The sequence below is a fragment of the Notolepis coatsorum genome, assembly GCF_963971535.1.
Source record: "Notolepis coatsorum genome assembly, chromosome: 9".
In the NCBI taxonomy this organism is placed as follows: Eukaryota; Metazoa; Chordata; class Actinopteri; order Aulopiformes; family Paralepididae; genus Notolepis; species Notolepis coatsorum.
Genome location: NC_140173.1, coordinates 21,988,676 through 22,004,799, shown reverse-complemented (window position 1 = coordinate 22,004,799; position 16,124 = coordinate 21,988,676).

Here is a 16,124-nt window from a genome sequence, read left to right as displayed (position 1 = left end):
ATTCAACTCAGTGGACCAGGCATCTCTCAGATGGTCAGTGGACACAGAGGTGGAAAACAGGGACATAAAGCGAGATATCAGGAGTCTGGAGGAAGCTTCAGGAGATCATAGAATGGGCAATTCTCTGGCATGGTTTCAAAATGTGGAATTTTTTCTTTGACATAGTGTCTGATTTGGAGATATCGAAAAAAGTGGGAGTTAGGGATGTTAAAATTTGTTTTCAGTTGGTTGAATGATGCAAACTGTTTGTCTATGTACAAGTCTCCAAGGGTCGTGAGTCCCTTGCAGTGATGCCAGTAACGCGTTACTAAGTAACGCGTTATTGTAATCTGATTACTTTTCCCCGAAAATAGTAATCTAACGCGTTAATCTTTAAAAGCCAGTAATCTGATTGCAGTTACTTGTCCAAGTGGCTGTGCGTTACTATTTTGTTACTATCATCATAAATTCATAATGCAGGCGGAATGCAGTATTTTATTTCGTTTTCGACAGTCAAAAATACATTTTGAGCTGTTTTTCTTATTTGGGAGTGACGTCGTGTGGCAGTGAAAGGGTTAAATACACAAGAATGTGTCCCGCGGCGTGACTGGACCCTCTGTCTGTGAGTGACTCTGCTTTGGTCCAATCACATTCCCCATCCACAGTCTGCGAATCAGAGGCAGAGTAGGGCGGGTCTTCACAGCACGTCATGTGACATATGCGCCAATCGTGTGACAGCAGGGCTCCGTCGTTACAGCCTCGTCTGCACGGAGAATTCCACCCCAAAACGCTTGTCTAAACGCAAAATTAAAAGTGAAACCGCAAGACGACTTTTGCGGTTTCTGTTCAGACTTCCATCCCAAAACGCTTGTCTAAACGTAGCCTCAGTCACTACTTCACGTTTGTGTCAGCTAAGCCAGGTGAAAAAAACATTCATATGCGGAGGAAACAAAATACTGTCTACCGCTAAAAACAGCACATCCAATTGCATTGAAAGCATCTGGAATCACAACACTAGCCGACGCTTCGACTAGGTACAGGAGGACTCGGAGGCCCACCAGCCAAACAGCAAAAGAGAGAGATTGTTTCTTTCCCTTTTGATTAATGTATATTTGATGGTGGCAGAGCAAAAGCTCTTATTTGCCAGATTTACAGTTAATTTACATGTTAAAGAGAGACTGATTGTATGTTTATAGAGAGACATTTATAAAAACAATTTAATAGTTACAGTTGATATAATTGAATAGTTCAGCCTGCATTTGTTAGATGTGATACACTGGTTTTGTAAAACCACTGGCTGGCTGCTCTAATGCTGTGAGCATCATAGACTGTTGCTTTACCATACTTTATGGTACAGAAGCTGAAGCCAGGGTGTCCGCGGATCCTTAAAAAGTTTTAAAAGGTCTTAAATTTGTTTATCAATTATTAAGGCCTTAGTTTGTCTTAAAATGTCTTAAATCCATTTTCAGAGGTCTTAAAAATGCCATAGAAAGGAAAGATTAAATCCCATGTCATCTTATGTTTTATTATGAAATCTGGGGGAAAACTATAACGGGAGATAAAGTTTGACTTTTCATTGTAGAATCACGCAGACCGGAATGGGGCGGAACCAACACAACTCCTTGTGTAATGTGTTGGCCCACTTGGCCGGGGAACCATTTCAGCAACGGAGTCTAGCTAACGTTAGCAAGGCGAAGCGATAACGCTAACGTTACGTTTAGTTTAGCATTTGCACTCGTTAATATGGGAAACTAAGTGCCAATTTAACGAGAACTGGCTCGACAATCCACTGTTTGCGCGATGGTTGGTCCCAGTCAAAGACCATTACAAGCCCCGCTGCAAAAAAAAAAAAGAGCAGTCGCGTCGCACATGCTGAGCGTTCTGCAAAAACCGCCTGCAAACTACTATTTCGCATTTATTTTCGGCCCCTGCCTCCACACCAGCTGCGCCATCTCAGGTAGGACTATAACATCTGCACCAACAGAAGTCCGGATAACATTCGGCTCCACGCCAAAGCTTGAAGCTGAGGTCTTAACTTGAAAATAATCAATTCACGGATGTAAACAAGGACACGTTTGTGTTTATGTTCGATGAGATCTTCACCCACTATGTATTTTTTCCTCCCACCCACCCCCTCCTAATGACGTACAGTATCCTCCCATGTATGTTAGGATCTATGGGTAACAGTACTGTATATTTGCATATCGTATATGTCACAAATGTAACGGTACAGTACTATATACCTGTATGTCCCTATGCCATAAATGTCATGTATGTTGAGTATGTCATAAATGTCACTATGAATTGAAAATGGGGGACCCTGATGTAAACAAGACAAACGTCTTTCTCTGGTCTGCATCCCCTTAACAATTGTGTGTATTGAGCCGTACTGTATTGTACCCATTCTGCAATCTGTTAAACAAAGTATTCATTCAACCAAAACCACAAAAACAAAACAACTGGATGAATGAATGAAAACTTTATTTAACAGATTGCAGAATGGGTACAATACAGTACGGCTCAATACACACAATTGTTAAGGGGATGCAGACCAGAGAAAGACGTGTGTCTTGTTTACATCAGGGTCCCCCATTTTCAATTATAGTGACATGACATTTATGACATACTCAACATACATGACATCATGACATTTATGGCATGCAAACCATATACTATATAGTACTGTAGTGTTACAATTGTGACATATACGATATGCAAATATACAGTACTGTAACCCAGAGATCCTAACAGAAAATATATACATATGATGGGGAGGAGACTGTACATTAGGAGGGGGGGTGGGGGGGGTTTGGACATTTACGGTGCCCAGTTTCTAATTGCAGCCTCCCGTAGGTGCTCTTTAAGAGCGGTTTTGAATGTGGGCAGGGGTAAAGTGGGTTTTAGGAGTGAGGTTAAGCAGTAGTCTGACCAGTTTGTTTTGTGATGTTTGTAATCTTGTTTTTAGGGCCTTTGAGGTGCTTTGGTACCATGAGGTGCAAGCATAGTCGTAGTACCCTTGAATGAGTGCTCCTGTTAGAGTCTTCAGGGTATTACTATTCTTGTTTACCAGAGAGGAGATCCGGCACAAGAATCTTGTTTGTTGGTTGACTTTTTTGATACCCTGGGGAGGGTGGTAATAGTTATGTGTTCTGACAGTGGCTGTTGCACTTGCTGCTTGGCCCCTGGTATATTTTGTTATATTTGCTATTTATGTTTGGTCACCCCTTTGTTGAAATTCATCCAATCCAGTTACTCCTTTAAGTTCAAGATTTTTAAGTTTCCAAGTTATGTTTTAATAAACATCTTTGGACCAATGTGTCCCTAAACTTAAACTAATTGGTGTCATTGCATGATTTTTGTCATTTTGTTATTGTGAAATTGGTATTAAATTTAATTCTGAGTGGCATTAAAAAGTCTTAAAAAGCATTAAATATGACTGGGCTAAACCTGCAGATACCCTGTGAAGCACTAGTTCAGGGGTGGCCAACCCGCGGCTCGCGAGCCGCATGCGGCTCTTTGCCCGTCAATGTGCGGCTCTTCCATCCATAAAAAAAAATAAAAAAAAATTTTTTTTTTTAATTTTTTTTTTACCTTTTTTTTTTACTTTTTTTTTTTTTTACTTTTTTTTTTGTATGTCACTCATTCCATAAGGACGTAGAATAAACATTTACAATTTTTTTTTTTAATGGTCCATTTGCATGTTCTTGGTATCTGAATCTAGGGACATATATGGATCAGTGTCAGAAATAGTGTGTCTGTTACTAGGCTTGAGTAAATTGTAATGAACCAAAGGAGAATATCAATTCTATTTAAAAAAAAAATTATCTTTGACTGTAAATAACACCATGCTAAAATTGACCAGACCTGAAAAATCTAAGCAAATGAATAAAGGGAAGATGATTAAACAGAAGGTTTTGTAGATACAGTACTGAATTCTGCCATCTTTTTTATAATGTAAATTTCTCCACCATTTTTCATCATATTGCAACACCGTTTTTTGCAAGACGTTCACAGAAAGGTAGAGAAACGAACTGCGTTCTGTTTTATGGCAATAACGTTCAGGTTTGTGGGAGATAATCCCAAAAAATACGAGAAATTAAAAAGTAAATCCAGAAGTCAGTGTGAGCTGGGTAGGGTAGTTTTTCGAAATTTGAAAGCCCTGAGTCTCTTCCTTCAAAAGACTACACTCACTTTTGGCTGTGCCACTTCCTCCTGTCAATATGCGCCGGTTTCCGACTCAATGCCCTAAGATTTCTATAATCTTATATTTCACTAATAACAGTTAAAATAATTGGTAAACAAACATAATGCTAAAAATATACACTTTTACTGTATATCTCGGGCTTAAGAGGTTAACCCTGTGAGGCCCAAATTAAAAAGAAATTAGCAACTTCAGAGGCCAGAGGGTGGGACATATAAACACATTTACTATCAAATAGCATTGTGAGGCTGAACAACAGGACCAATTGACTATACATGTGCTTAAAGGGGAACTATCTTATAAATGGCTTTTTTCAGTGTTTACCATTGTTTCTTAGCTATGTGGACTTATATTAATAGGATATATGTCTCTAATTCTCATATTGGCGAATTCTTCCAATTCTCCTCTCACAATATTCACCCTCACTGAACTGAGTCATCTGAAAATGTGCATATCTGTGATGTCAGAGATTTCTCAGCTGCATAATAATGTGGCAGTTGATGTGGCAGTTGGCACCAGGCCACACAGTGGTTGGAGCCCAGCCTCAAAACGGCTTAAGATCTTGAGGTAGAAAAATGCGGTTTTTAGTACTTGATTAGAAATACAAAACAATGCATTTTTTTTGAAAAAAACCTAGGTGTTCCATAGACTCACAGGAATTGTGTAAAAGTGCCCAAATAGTGAAAGAAATAGTAAAATAGTTCCCCTTTAAATTTTTTTAAATAAACATTGTTTTTTTAAATGGCTAAAAGTGATTTTGTAATTTTGCAACCGTGGGTCTCACAGGGTACTTTTAACCCTGTGAGGCCCAAATAAAAAAGACATTAGCAACTTCAGAGGCCAGAGGGTGAGACCTATAAACACATGAAGGGTGCCGTGACTGAAAAAAAAGGTTGAGAAACGCTGGTATATGGTGTGGCTCTTTGTGATACCACAGTCATTTTTTTGTGGCTCTTAGTCTCTGACTGGTTGGCCACCCCTGCACTAGTTTAACAATTTACGTTATGTGCAGAGAAACAAGTTAAAAACAATTTATGCACTTTCAATAAAGCGTTTAAAAAAAAAACTGTTGGGGGAACGACGACGACTTCGTAACCTAGTTACTTTCAAAGTAACTAAGTTACTCTGATAATCAAGTAATCAGTAAAGTAACTTAGATTACTTTTTAAAGGAGTAATCAGTAATCTGATTACTTTTACAAGTAATCTGTGGCATCACTGGTCCCTTGTCCCTCCAGACAGCAAACACCCCATCTGTCTGAGATGGCAAAAAGGAGTGGTTATGACATATAGGGGTATACATACCGTCCAACATGTAATGAATACTTTTATGAGGAAAACAAAACCTAGATGTGGACAGAAAAACACTCTTCCATGGATAGGAGGTGATTTACTTCAAATGATGAGGGAGCGTGATGCAACACTGAAAGTAGCCATAAAATCAAAACTGACCACTAATAAACTTAAGTTTATAGGACTGCGAAATAAGGTGGCAAGAGAAATAAGGAAAGCAAAGGCCAATTTCTTTATTAATATCATTGACCAAGCAAAGGGAAACTCCAAATTGATCTGGGAGAACTTGAATAAACTGACAGGGAAACACACTGGGAAAAAAAAGTGCCTAGAAATCTGTGTGAATGGCAATATTACACAGGATGGACCTCAAATTGCAACACGTTTTAATTCCTATTTTGTAGAGTCGGTGCAGACTCTGCAACAGAGCTCCCCTACTAATCTGACTATGTCTCCAGTGGATCAAAATCAGCCTGTCTTTGAGCTGTGTGAAATCACTGTAACAAAAGTGACAACAATTATAAATTCCTTGAAGAACTCTAAAGCCAAGGATGTGTATGGTCTAAACACTATGCTACTAAAAACGTTTAATGAATGCTTATCTGGACCAATATCAACAATCATAAATAGATCCTATAGTGAAGGCGTTTTCCCAGGAGCATGGAAGGAAGCTATAATAACCCCCATCTACAAAGCAGGTCAATCCTCTGAGGTAGCTAACTATAGGCCAATTAGCATTTTACCTGTTATTTCCAAAATAGCAGAGAAACACATAGCAGAACAACTAACAAGTCACCTTAGCACCAGCTCTGTTGGACTGCACCCCATGCAGTTTGGTTTTAGGGCAAAACACTCAACAGAGACTGCAATCTGCTTCCTCCTGGAGAGTATTAAATCTAAGCTTGATAAGGGGGGAGTTGTTGCAGCCGCATTTTTAGATCTAAAGAAAGCCTTCGACACTGTGGATCATGGTGTCCTGCTCACCAAGCTTTCTCGGTACAACTTCTCCCCTAATACCATCACATACATGAAGTCTTATCTTGAAGGTAGAACTCAGAGAGTAAGGGCAAATGGTGAGCTATCCTCTGCCCTTAGCTGTGGTTTTGGTGTCCCCCAAGGATCTATATTGGGACCGCTGTTGTTTAGTTTATACATTAATGATCTTCCAGCTGTATGCAATAAGTCTGACATCCAGATGTATGCAGATGATACGGTCATTTATGTCCATGCAGAAACCAAGCAGCAAGCTGCAAACAAGTTAACAGCGGTGTTGACATCGGTCACTGAATGGTTGACTAACTCATGTCTGCATTTAAACACCAAAAAGACTGTTTGCATGTTTTTTACAAAGAGGCTGATGAATACTGTCTCACCTGATGTCTATGTCAGAGGAGAAAGGTTGACAGTTGTATCCGAATATAGATACCTTGGGATAAAAATGGACTCCAATCTTACATTTAAAAAACAAATCAAATCGGTAGTAAACAATGCAAAGTTTCACTTATCAAACTTCCGTCACATCAGAAACTCTCTGTCAACAAAAGCAGCAGCACTGTATTTTAATGCCATTATTATGTCACACTTAACATACTGTCTGACTAGCTGGACACAAGCCTCCTGTACAACATTACGATCTGTACAGGTAGTTTACCATCAGGCTGTGAAAGTTCTGGACAGGAAAACAAACAGCCACCACCATTGTTATAGCATAGCAAACCAGAACCTACTGAGCTGGGACAATCTTGTCAAATTCAAAGATGCCTGCCTTACCTATAAAATCCTACATGGCTTGGCTCCTCCCCCCCTCTGTACTTTCATAAAACAGAAAGCATCTGCTGATAGATATACCAGGTCTGTAGTCAGAGGGGACTGTGTAGTCCCAAACAGGAGGTCTGCTTTTAGTCAGACAGCCTTTTCCGTGAGAGCAGCCCACACCTGGAACAGTCTGCCAACACGGCTCAGGGAGTATCAAAGTTACATCTCATTTAAAACTAACTTAAAATCATGGTTGAGAGATGGTCAAGTGTGCGACCATTTTAACTGAGGGGTTGTATTTTAATGTATGTATTTTAGTGTATTGTAACCTATACTGATTCCTACTGTGTTTTAATTATTGTACTATGTTTTTTAACTGAGGGGTTGTATTTTAATGTATTTATTTGTATGTATTTTAGTGTATTGTAACCTATATTGATTCCTACTGTGTTTTAATTATTGTACTATGTTTTAAGTATTGTTGTGCTCATGTCACCTGCCCCAGAGACTACAGTTGAAAATTAGCCAACTTGGCTAAACTGGCATATTTACAGTCAAATGTTCCTTAATATGCACTGTCTCTGTATTTTAAACCAATAAATACAAATACAAATACATAGACATTTGGCGGCTTGTGAGCACCTCTTATCTGATTCAAAATCCTAAGTGAGTTCCTTAAGATAAAATTGTCACCAATTAGCTTTTGAGGGGATTCTGTTTTAGAAAAAAGTAAAGTACATAGAGAGGAGCCTTTTACTGCTGTGGCTTCAATGTTTAGCCACAGGGGAGAATTATTAGATGGTGTCTCACCCGAGAGTCCCCTCTGCCAATAGGTCAAAGCTCTAGCATTGGCTGCCCAATAATAATTCCTAAATACAGGGAGGCCTAGGCCTCCCTCCTGTGTTGGCTTCTGCAGATGCCCTTTTGATATGCGATGGGTTTTATATCCCCATACAAATGGGAAAATAATAGTCTAGTTTCTTAAAGAATGCTGCAGTGAGGAAGATTGGCAGATTTTGAAATAGATACAAGAATCTAGGAAGAGACACCATCTTGATTGCGTTAATACGCCCCACCATAGATAAAGGCAGGGTCCTCCACTTCTCTATGTTGAGTTTTAACTTTGTGACCATGTCAGCATAGTTAAGTTTAAATAAGAGTTTAGGTTTTCTAGATATTCTGAGTCCTAAATATGAAAAATGGTCATTTACTACTTTAAATGGTAGAGCCTTAAGAAAGTCTGAGTTCAGGCCGCCCGAGAGAGGCATGAACTCACTCTTACCCCAATTGATTGTGTAGCCAGAAAGCTTACCAAATGATTCAATGAAATCTAACAAGGGAGGAACAGAGGTTTCTGGGTCTGAGAGAAATAACAATGTGTCATCAGCGTAAAGGCTCACCCGGCTTTCCATGTCCCCTATCTTAATGCCTCTAATATTGGGATGGCTCCTGATTCCTATCGCGAGGGGCTCCAGAGCAACGTCGAATAGTAAGGGAGAAAGCGGATCGCCCTGTCGGACCCCACGTTGCAAGTCAAAAGGTCCAGATTTATCATTATTAGTGAGGATGGAGGATGTCGGGCAGAGATACAGTATTTTGACCCATGCAATAAAAGAGTCACCAAATCCAAATCTTTTAAGTGCCTCGAGCATGTAGGGCCACTCTATTTGATCAAACGCTTTGGCTGCATCTAAGGACAAAATGGCCGCTCTCGAGTTGTCCTCGTGGTTGGTATAAACATTGTTCAGGAGCTGACGCACATTACAAAATGAAAATCTGCCTGGGATAAACCCTGTTTGGTCAGGGTGTATAATTGATGGAATATGTCTCCCTAATCTATTGGCTAATACTTTTGTGATCGATTTTTGATCAAAATTAAGGAGGGCAATGGGCCGGTAGCTCCCAGGCTCTGTTTCCTCCTTGCCCTTCTTCAGTAAGATACATATATTTGCTTCATACAGAGAGTTCGGAAATCTGTTATTCTTAATGGAGTCATTGATCATTCTGAGTAGGATTGGGACAAGTGTCTTATGAAATGTCTTGTAAAATTCACAGCCAAATCCGTCTGGGCCTGCTGCCTTACCGGAAGGAAATGACTTAAAGGGGAACTATTTTACTATTTCTTTCACTATTTGGGCACTTTTACACAATTCCTGTGAGTCTATGGAACACCTCTGTAATATATATATTTTTTTTTATTCATTGTTTTGTCCTCAAAAACAGCATTTTTCTACCTCAAGATCTCGAGCTGTTTTGAGCCTGGGCTCCTAAACCACTGCGCAGTGTCGTCTTCGCCTGAACATTAACATGCAGCAGTGTCTTTATGACATCACATATCATCACATTTTCAAATGACTCAGTTCAGTGAGGGTGAATATTGTGAGAGGAGAATTGGAAGAATGCGCCATATGAGAATTTTGAGACATAGATCATATTAATATAAGTTCACATAGCTAGGAAACAATGCTAAACACTCAAAAAGGCCATTTATAAGATAGTTCCCCTTTAATTGCCTCAGCTAGCTCACTCTCTGAAAAATCTGAATCGAGTTCTAACCTGGATGACTCATCCAGTTTTGGCAGGTTGAGGGAGTCAAAAAAATGTTTAAAGTCTGCGTTAGTGGCCTGAGACTTTGTTGTGTATAATTCTGAATACAATTCTTTAAAGCGGTTGTTTATTTCCGTAGGGTTAGTTAACAAATCACCTGTTTTAGATAAAATTTTGTGGATTGCACGGCTCGCCTGTGCTCCTTTCAACTGTCTGGCCAACAGCCTCTCTGGTTTGTCGCTCAGTTCGAAGTGTCTCTGTTTGAGCTTCAATAAGAGTTTACCGATGTTTCCACTAAGAATGCGGTTATATTCATACTTTAAATTCAAGATCTTATTATAGTCTTCTTGCAAAAGAGAGTTCCTGTAAGTCTGTTCAAAGGTCGGGAGTGTGTTTTCGATTTCCACCAGACGATGGCACTGTTCCCTTTTTTTTTGAACTTTCAAAGGAAATTATATGACCTCTCATTACTGCTTTAAGAGTCTCCCAGAGTATGGAGTCTGAGACCTCCCCTGTGTCATTGAACTCAAGGAACTCCTCCAAGTGAGCTGTCATACAATTAATAAACTCTTGGTCTGTGAGCAGCCACGGGTTAAAGCGCCAACAGTAGCTTTGTTTGGGCAAAGCAAGCTTTATTTCTAGTGAAACTGGACTGTGATCCGATATTATTATATTATGATATTTGGTATTCACAATGTTAGTTATTAATTTTGCATCCACTAAAAAATTATCAATTCTCGTGTATGACTTATGGACATGTGAGAAAAACGAATAGTCTTTGTCCGTTGGGTGTTGTAGTCTCCAGATATCTACTATGTTTCTAGATTTAATTAAATTATTTAATGTTAGGACAGAAGCTATGGCTGTTGGGGTGCAGGAGGAGAGTCTATCAAGATATGGGTCAAGGTAGCAATTAAAGTCTCCACCCATTAATAGATTAGTGGTGCCTAGGTCTGGAATTAAATCAAATACTTTGCGGAAGAAATTTGGATCATCAGTGTTTGGGCCATATATGTTCAATAGCGTGATAGGGAACGAATGTATGTTTCCAGTAATCATAATATACCTGCCATTTGGATCTGTGACTATTGAGGAAAGCTGGAATGGGATATTCTTGCGAAAAAGAATAGCGACACCTCTAGTAGAGCCATATAAAATCAGTTTTATTTTTTTCCAAATTCCATTACATTTTTTTCCAAATTACGTTTTTTCCGTTTTAATATTTCAGAATTCTGTATTTTGCTTTGTACGCTCATTTTACCATCAGAAATAGTGTCTAATAAGTGGGAATGAATAAATGTCCACAATTTAATAAGATATAACAGTCCATTTAATAGGACTGTCTTAAATACTTCGAAGCTTCGTTCGATGGGCATGGGATTCGAATATGAAAATAACATTTGATTATTAAAAAAAAGAATAATAATTATATATATTTTTGCAAAATCAACTCAGCCTCTCTTTGTTAACTACAACAAGCAATGCTGTTTGTTATTTAAGATGAGGTCGGACTCGGCACTGACAGATTTGTGTTCATTGTGCTGCTTTTATAAAGCCTCAAATGACGGCTTACAATATTTCATGAAAGCAAAGTGTTTTGTTTGTCTAAGATTTAAAAAGGTTTAAACTTTACAGCACTGACAAAGTTGAACAAAGTGCTGTACAAGTCCCACAACATTAAAAAAAAAGTAAAAAAACAAACAAAAAAAAAAAAAATTATAGTGGATTCCATTTTTATTGCTCAATTCCGCGATTACGTCCGCGATTCCGTGATCGCGGATTCCATATGGCTCTAGCCTCTAGCTTTGGATGTGAAAGGTGACTGGTAAACTTGAGATATCCAGTTAGCCCTCAGTCGCCTCTGTTCTGTAGCTTTTATGTGAGTTTCTTGTAGAAACATTATGTTAGCTTTAAGAGACTTTAAATGCGCAAACACTTTGCCCCGCTTTAGAGCTTGCCCAAGACTGCGTACATTCCACGAGACCAGCGTTATGTTATTCATATCTGTCTGATTTATACGAGTGGATCCTGACATGTAGGCTATACAATTGAAATAATGAGAACAGCCTGGAAAAGCACACTAGAATGAAAATTAAACAATGAGTCTGGCAGCTCTGGACAACATTCAACACAAATAACCCCCCACCCCCCCGGAAGACGGTTGCGTGGGTAGAATACCATAGTATTCTTATTCCATATAGCCATCTCCCTACCTCCCATTTTCTGCCTATTGCAGAGTTGTGACATGTTAGCTGGTCAAACAGCTCCCTCTACTGGTCTCCCTGTGTTATTAACTATCAAATGCATTATCAAAAAACTAAATTGGAAGGGAAACAGGGAGATCAATTATTTTTCCTTTTCTTTCTTTCTTTCTTTAATTTATGGTAAATTATATTTGGTAAGGAGAGTAATGCTATGGGTGATACTATCGTCATGGTGACCACAGGTCCATCCACAGCAACACTACTGGTAATAAAGATAAAATAAAATAAAGATACCAGCAGTAATAATTCACCCAGCACAGTTACCACTATATCCGTCGCTAATAACATAGATTGTAATAATAGTAGCAAAACAAATATATAAATAATATAAACCATATATAGACCAAGTTAGACCAAGGAGAGTAATGCCATGGGTGATATTTTTTCTTCTTTTTTTTTCTTTTTTTTTTAGCTTTTTTCCCGGCCCTTTTTTGAGGGCACTCCATCCACCCCCCCACCCCCTCTTCGGGGGACAACTTTATTATTTATTATACGTTTAAATTATTTACAGTACAAAATTAAATAAAAAGTGTAGTAAAATAAGAAAAATATTAAAAAATATATATTTCATTGCCCTCTCGGAGGGGGGGAACTCAGACTAAATATTGACAAACAAATTACAACTAAGGACAATGAAGGATGCCATGGGATATTAACGTCCCCATCAATTATGATGACAACAGCACCATCCACAGCAGCACTAATGGTTAGAAAGAAAAGTTATAATTTTTTTTTAAACCCATGAACAGAAGAGGGTTTCATATTACTCCAAGTCCATGTGGCCACGTTAGACTGAAATGTTCACAATATTTTCAGCTGACCAGTGTGGACAGCGCCACCATGGGCATACCTGTGTTCTGTATGATGTGTACAGTATGTACAGTAGTAGACAGTCTCGTCCTAGGTTGGCGCTGGTGATGAATGTGCCTCCGCGTCTAGCGTGGGCTTGATCTCGGTTGTGTAGAAGTCCATTGCCTCCGATGCTTCGGTGAAGGAGTGAGTCTTATCCTTGAAGGTGATGAGCAGCTTCGCAGGGTGAGCCACTCCGTAGCACAGTTTTGTTTTGCGTAAAAGTGATCTGAGCTCATCAAAGGAGGCTTGCTGCTTGCGTTGTTCTGCTGTGGCATCACGGAAGATGCTGATTTTATGTCCTTTGTACTGTAGCCCACCTGGCTCTTTAGCTTTCCCACCGGCAAGACGCACAACCTTCTGTCTTATATCAGAGTTGTTGAGTTTAGCGATTAGGCATTGCGTCTTGCCTTTATTTGCTCCGATGCGGTGAGCGATATTGACCAAGTGAGGTGGACCTAGATCTTGACCAAAAAGTTCGCTCAGCATTTTGTTTACAAACTGTTGGGTTGCCTTGTTCTGTTCCTTCTGGTAGCCCAAAGATTCTCACGTTGAGTCTTCTGCTGTGGTCCTCAAGCGATTCCGTCTTCTGTTTTAGTGATTTAACTTCCTCAGATAGTGATTGATTCTCCGCTTCCAGTTGTATCAGCCTTTGATCAGTGTCGTTGGCAGCCGTCTCAAGAGAGTCAATCTTGTCCAGGCATGATGTTACCTTTAGCTGGATTTTGTTTAGATGATCCTTGATCGGCTTTAGATTGGCTTCGAGTCCTGTAGCAAGTTCTTCTCGTACAATTGTTCTCATGAGTACCGCTAGGTCAGCGTTCTCCATTGTGAACTTTGTTTGTGCACGCGTGAACATGTGTTTGTTCAAGGACGATTAGATCCTTTTGAAAGAATCTGCTTACAAAATAAAAGGAGCTGATAAATGTCGAGGTGAAGTCAACTTAGTTTCTGTTCATTATGGGTTCAAAAATAGTGATAATTCGAGGGTTTGCTGCGACACGATGCAAGCTGTGTTCAGTCCATGCGACCGGAAGTCATCCCATCCGAAAATAACGTATATATATACGTGGTTGCTGTTCAACGGTTGTCGGCCAAACACATATATAAACGTTGTTGGCGGGGAATGAGTTAATACAAGGCACAAATCCAGACAGCAATTCGTCCCATTCAACTTCAAAAGCCAGTAAAACCCCATCCAAGCCAGAGTTGTGCCTGTCACAGTTCTGATCATATGTATTGTATCATATTTTACAATCGCAGACTGTAGATGCCCAAATGTTCACAAAAGCATCTGTTGATCACTAGGGCTGCAACGATTAGTCGACATAATCGATGACGTCGATCATAAAAAATCTTCGACGAGGAATTGTTGCGTCGATGCGTCACATAAAGACAATCAGAGACGCAAAATGTTCATTTGTAACTGCAATGCACTACAGGAACTGCTGGGGGCAGTATCGTTTCATTGTCTGACTGCATGTCTGACTGCATTCGGTAGTAACGGCGCAGGTAAGAAGAAGAAAGAATGAACGATGATGGAAGAGAGAGTGAGTGAAAGACGGAGACGGAGATGAATTAAAAAAAAAGCGAGACCGAGGGTATCAAAGGTGTGAGAGTATTTTACAGACGACAAACCGAAGAAAACTGTTAAATGCAGATTATGTAAAGTGCGATGCACGAGCATCTAAAACGAAAGCATCCCGGAGCCAGGGTGACGTCGGAACATGGGTATGTTTTAGATAGTTAGCCATAGTATTGTATTTTTTACGTTAGCTTACATGTTGGAAAACGGAACGTCTCATGGATATGGATAATGCTTGCTAAGCAAACTTTATTGCTGAGGCTTATAGAGGCTGCGGTATGTTGTATGCTGTATGTAACGTTAAATAGAGCCAAGCTTACAGTGTTGCTGCTGCACTTTATTTCAGTTATGCAGAGGCTGCGCTATGTTGTATGTAACGTAACGTTAGCTAAACAACAGAATGAATGAATGAATGAATGAATGAATGAATGAATGAAAACTTTATTTAACAGATTGCAGAATGGGTACAATACAGTACGGCTCAATACATACAATTGTTAAGGGGATGCAGACCTGAGAAAGACGTTTGTCTTGTTTCCATCAGGGTCCCCGTGTGTTGCTGCTTTTATATACACATATATTCAATGTGGCAGTGTCACAAGTTTCAAGTTTCTTTAATAGTTGTCATACAGAAGTACAGAATACTTTCATACAAAATGCTTCTTACTGTTACGCTCCAGAGACTGTGCTAGACAAGATAGTATCAAATAACATAGTATAGCATGTAAATTAGAAGTAGAAAATGAGGTCACAGTGTTCAGTATAGACATATGTACAATGTTCGATGCAGAATAGACGTAACTGAGTTACCATATAATATACAATACTATGCAGTGTACTAATGTACAATATTATATAGTGCAAAGCAGAAATGCAGAAATGGGATGAGGTACAATTTAGGTACAATTTACAGTAAGGTGTACGAGTTGTAGTGCAATCCTTCATCAATAAATATAAAGTGTGGGGAGTGGGTGCTACAGTGTGTTTGTTTAAAGTGAGTGTGCTATAAAGTGTGGGGAGTGGGTTCTACAGTGTGTTTGTTTAAAGTGAGTGTGTGCGTGTGGATGTGTGTGCTATGTGCGTTTGATGGTTGTTGTTGTGTAGTGTTCATTGTTCGTTAAGCAGCCTGATGGCCTGGGGATAGAAGCTTCTTCTGAGTCTTTCTGTGCTCGCCTTGAGACTCCGGTATCGCTTGCCTGACCGCAGCAGTTCAAAGAGGCAGTTGTTCGGGTGGCTCGAGTCCTTAATAATTCTCTTAGCCTTCCCCCTGCACCGCTTGTTGTAAATGTTCTGGAGGGTGGGGAGCCCCCCTCCGATTGTGCGTTCGGCTGAACGTGTCACTCTTTGTAGTCTGCTTCGGTCTTGTGCAGTGCTATTCCCAAACCAGGAGGTGATGTTGCCAGTCAGGATGCTCTCACAATCTTACTTAGCTAGTCAGTCTGCAAAAACACGACACTCTGTGCTAACGTGAGCTGTCTGTAGCCTAGCCAGCCAAGTTCCAACTAGCTTTCCCATGGTTTAACGTTAATGGCATTAAGCAGTACACCATCTAAAATAAACTGATACTATAGCCTACAAATTCTGATGATAATTAATACAGCTTTCTGTTTTGTTCTCTTTCTATTGTAGTACAAAGCAAATGCGTGTGGATG